The 4791-nt window shown below is 27.6% G+C and overlaps 1 long non-coding RNA gene across 1 annotated transcript; it reads left to right on the top strand.

Annotated features, from left to right (window-relative positions):
* The first annotated feature begins 533 nt into the window (after window positions 1-533).
* LOC147805776 (uncharacterized) lies at window positions 534-3286 on the top strand. The gene is made up of 3 exons (XR_015428661.1): window positions 534-651; window positions 808-1451; window positions 1483-3286. It is a non-coding gene; the product is annotated as an uncharacterized LOC147805776 (long non-coding RNA).
* Window positions 3287-4791: the final 1505 nt, after the last annotated feature.

The raw sequence follows: 4791 nt of genomic DNA, 5'->3' as shown, positions 1-4791 counted from the left end.
TTTTTCGCAAAAAGAGAACGCAAATACTTAATTATTAAAAATTTAAGAATTGGAAAAGATAAAAACAGTTATCAAGATCATGCTTTTACTATGTTTTATGCAGATAGGTATGAAAGCATAAATTACTAATTTCAAAAAGGTATATATTTTTGCTTCGAATATTTGTAATTCTAACTGTAAATTTTTAGCTTTATAGTTGAAATGGGGAAAAATTTTAAATAAAATATTGGGTCTTTTAAATCTATTAAAAGGATACCTAATTAACTTACTGTATGTAGTTTAAATACATACTTTGAATAAAGTAAACATGAAATGCTTTTCTCGAGTTACAATCAAGAAATTCTAAGTTTGATAATTTCATATACCGTCATTCGGGGCTACTTTGTGCAGCGGGGGCTACTTTGTGCAAATTCGAATTTAGCATTTTTCAAGTGCTGCTATTCAGTATTATGTTTTTTTCGCTTTAAAAATGTGTGGAATTTGAAGATAGAAGTCTCTTCTATTACTACAAACTTTTTTTCGAATTTTAAAGCAATCTCAGAGTGTGTTTCGTTCATCCAATGTCAACAATTTTCCGAGGACGTCGGATGTCGAAAAATATGCGTGGAAACTTTAGCTGTGAAATGCAAAGACGTTGATAAAACAATTGTCGTAAGTGCAAAATATTTTATTTATACATTAATAAACAATTATATCATGTTAGCGTTAAAAAAATTTTTTAAATTAATAACAAATAAACGGAAAATGAAAAAAAAATGCACTGTGAGGCTACTTTGTGCAAAGTTTCATTCGTTTTTTTTTCGACAGAGAAATTGTCAGACGTTATAAAAAAAATACCTCGAAGTAGAAATTACCTTGATTACACTTTAGAAAAGCTGCAACAATGTTTGCAAGCAGTTGCTGGTGGTATGTCGATTGCAGAAGCTTCTCGGAAGTACAAAATCCACAGAAATACTATCTCTAATAAAATTCACAAGAAATACGTAAAACGTGCTGGTAAACTATTATTTTTCTTCTAATGAATTAATCAAACGATTTAACACATAAAAATATATTTTATAGGACATCAGGTGATTTTGACAGAAACTGAAGAGCAAGTTCTGTCGTGTTCATTCAAGCATGTTATGTTCAAATTTATCAGTATTATAAATGTTAATGAATATGTAATAATTATTATTTTTGAAATATCATCCATTTCAATCTTAAAAAAAGTATATGGTTCCCTTTCGTTTAAACTCAAATGTTTTGAAATAAACATTCTTTTTAAGAAAAAATTCTTCAGAAAAAAAAAAAATTGTTTTTTAACGCTGAAAATTATTTTCAGACTAATATCTTTACATATCTTGATGTTTTTGTCTTTAAAAATGTCAACAATTAACTTTTTTAACAATTTTACATAAATATTTTACTAAAAACATGATTATTAAACTGAATTCCTATCGCTGCACAAAGTAGCCCCATTTAGGGGGTACTTTGTGCAAGGTATGTTTTGACTTATTATTCGTAAATATTACATACAAATAATGCCAATATTGATCAAATTCACTCGTCTGAGTCCAGTTATAAATATAATATCGATAAATTTTACTAAAGTTTGAATTAACATAGTTTTTTTACATGTCAAAGTTCAAAAATTGCGAAATCCTGAGCCCCGAATGACGGTAGTAAATTTTAAAGCGCTTTGAATTTTAACTTTGCTTTAACTACAAATTTTTACTATTTTAGGTTTTGTGTAAAATAACTTAAAGGAAACTTATTTTTTCATACTTTTTAAAATTAAACTCTTTTTTCAATAACATTGCATCTTTTTAACACAACTACATTTTAAAAATTATTAACCATTACGTATTGAAATTTACGTTAAAACTAAAAGCAAAACTACGTTAAAACTAAACCTTACGTTAAAACTAAAAGCAAGGATAAAACCTTTGACTTTAACATAAAGACCTAAATATAAGTAAATTCTAAATACTGAAATTAATTTAGAATTAAGTGATTTTTTCTTCTAAACTTAAGTGTAACTCTGACTAGGAATCCAATTTAATGTTGCAATATTTCTCAAATAGGATCTATCTTAAATTAAAATTTAGTTTTCTGTTATTCAATAATTTAAAATATCAGAAGGCGCATTAAGTAATACAGAAATTAAACTAAATTGATGCAGATTATCGAAGCAAATAATTGTTTAAAATATTTTCATTTTTCATCCTATACGCATGACAATTTTCATCCTATATACATGACAATTGAACAAAATTCGTAACATATTCATAAGCCTAAATTTAAAAGATTTCCACTCTAAGATTATCTTTCGATTTAATGTTAAAAATCTGCTATGAATTCAATCTGTCAAAGGGCCATTTCAAATTTGGATCCATTTGAAAAACCCTATTTCAAAAGGATAGATTAGAGATTTTTAAACAGACTTTTATGTATTTCAAAAATAAAATTTTAGATAGTACAATTAAGTTTTAAAATAAAAGGTAATCTATTGAATCAACAAATTGAAAAAATTATCTACTTTTTGATGAATTTTTTTTGATAAATGAAGCAAATTGCATTAAATGAATAAAATTAATAAGTTAATAGTATAAATTGATTTAAATTTATAAAAAATTAAATTTTCATACGCATGTATAGTATATAAAAGTATATACATGAAACTGGAAATGAAATTTTTATATTCAACTGTTGAAATAAAATTTTATTAACAATTTTCTATTTTTCTATTCAAATGAATTAGGAGAATACTAATCATTAATTTTAAATTAACACAAACTTCAAAATTACAATGCCGGCCTATTTTAAAATTTCACAAAAATGAAATTTACAATTGAGCATTATGCATGAACCATGTCAAGTTCTTATAAGAGATATTTATTTCACTAATATTTTATATATTTAAGGATTTTAGTTTTTCTTTTTGTTTGAAAACTTTAATGGTAAAGAGCTTTTTTTTTTGTTCGGCAGAAATGTTATTTACAATTCTATTTACTTTTGCCTTTACCGTATGAACTTTAGTATATAATTTCATTTTATGTAATATATGTAATTTATTGTATTCATTTATAAAATTTCTTTTGCGTAATTTAAGTTTACTCTGCAGTGTGTCAATAAATCTGTAGTGTACTTATGCTGAGTGTCAATAAAACTGTAGTGTACTTATGCTGTGTGTCAATAAAACTGTAGTGTACTTATGCTGTGTGTCAATCAATGTGTAGTGTACTCATGCTGTTTGTCAATACATGTGTAGTGTACTCATGCTGTTTGTCAATAAATGTGTAGTATATTTTACATGGCGTTTTTCGAAACATTTTAGAGATCGCAATTAACTAATTGAAATGTGGAGTTCTTCTAAAACTAATACAGAAGTTTTCTGATAAAATTAACATATCTTCAAAGATAATTCATATTGTGGTCCTGTGAGCAGCAAAATTGTGATAGAGTAATTACTTTGGGCTTTAGGGCAACCGAGGATACATTACACTTAGTCAGATATCTCCTCTTTTCATTGCGATCAGTTTGCAAAATATGATGACATAGTTTTATGCCTCAAATAATGAGCTAGTCTGGAACTGAAAATTCCAGGGCTATTGAACGAGTGTGAGGTTCAAATTGGACGTGGTAGACGGCCGTTCAGCCCCCCCCCTTGATTTTCACATTCGCTCAGTGGTCTTGGCAATTTTTAATTTGCTCATGTACGCTGTTTGTAGATCTGTTAGTGCTGGTATTTCTTAAAGGTCTAGGACCTGGACTACGAGAGTAAGACTTCGTGACCTGAAATCTATCTGAGGAGTCCCAGCGTTCTCATGCTACTACATCCAAGCTTTGAACTATATACTAAACTATCTGAATTAAATATGCCTTATTTTTACCTATGCTTTCCAGTTTTTAGTGTTTTTATAAATCTGTTTTTGCCAAATTTATGTAAAAGAATTTTTAATCTTCCAATTCTCCTTTTTTTCAGAAGGAATAAGTTTGAAATTGGTCAAATATACATCATAAAATTAAAAATTTTAAATTGATAATCGTAATTTTCTTGCCTTAAATTTTCGATATTACTCCGAATTCTAATAGCTGAAGCTTTTATTTCCTACTTTTCCCCGGGTATTGTGCAATCTAATGAAATTCTACTTTTACTAAATACACTCGATATTCTTCACTGGGAGATATCAGCGAAAGCATATATTCTTTATTTACGGAACACTAAATTCCTCTGAACATTGAATTTGGAATAAATTAATTTTTCACTGTTTACTTTATCATAGTGGGTCACAGCCACTTAATTCCAGTAAAATTTTAATTTCAAACTAAACCATTCCAAAATAGTGCGAGCTGAAAATATATCTTAAATTTTAAAGTTTTGGACTTAAAAAATAAAATTTATCAACTCTTGGAATTTTGGAGTCTTGAGAGCGACATAGTAACCTTTTAATGAATATTGAGATTATAAAATACAGAATAATCACTTACGCCTGATAAATAAAATGGTGTTTTTGGGCATTTAAAATTTTTTAGTAGTTACACTTGTTTTATCAGCATGTTTTAAGCACTCGAAATGCTAAGGGTGAAATGAATATCTTAAAGAACGACAATAGTTGTCAACGTGAGCGATCATTGAGGAAAATTTTTATTGGTATAAGCATTTGTTTTAATATATAATTCTTAGTTTTGAACCCATAAATAAACCACTGTTTACTCCCCAATAATTAAACATCTATTATTTAGAAGCCAAGGGCACAGGCAGAATAATATAAAGGGGGTGCAACCCTCAAACAAGCTAACCCCCCT

This window comes from Parasteatoda tepidariorum, chromosome 8 (assembly GCF_982258835.1).
Source record: "Parasteatoda tepidariorum strain Cologne lab strain chromosome 8, Ptep-v5.0, whole genome shotgun sequence".
NCBI classification, from domain to species: Eukaryota; Metazoa; Arthropoda; class Arachnida; order Araneae; family Theridiidae; genus Parasteatoda; species Parasteatoda tepidariorum.
This window is presented reverse-complemented; position numbering and strand designations above follow the sequence as displayed.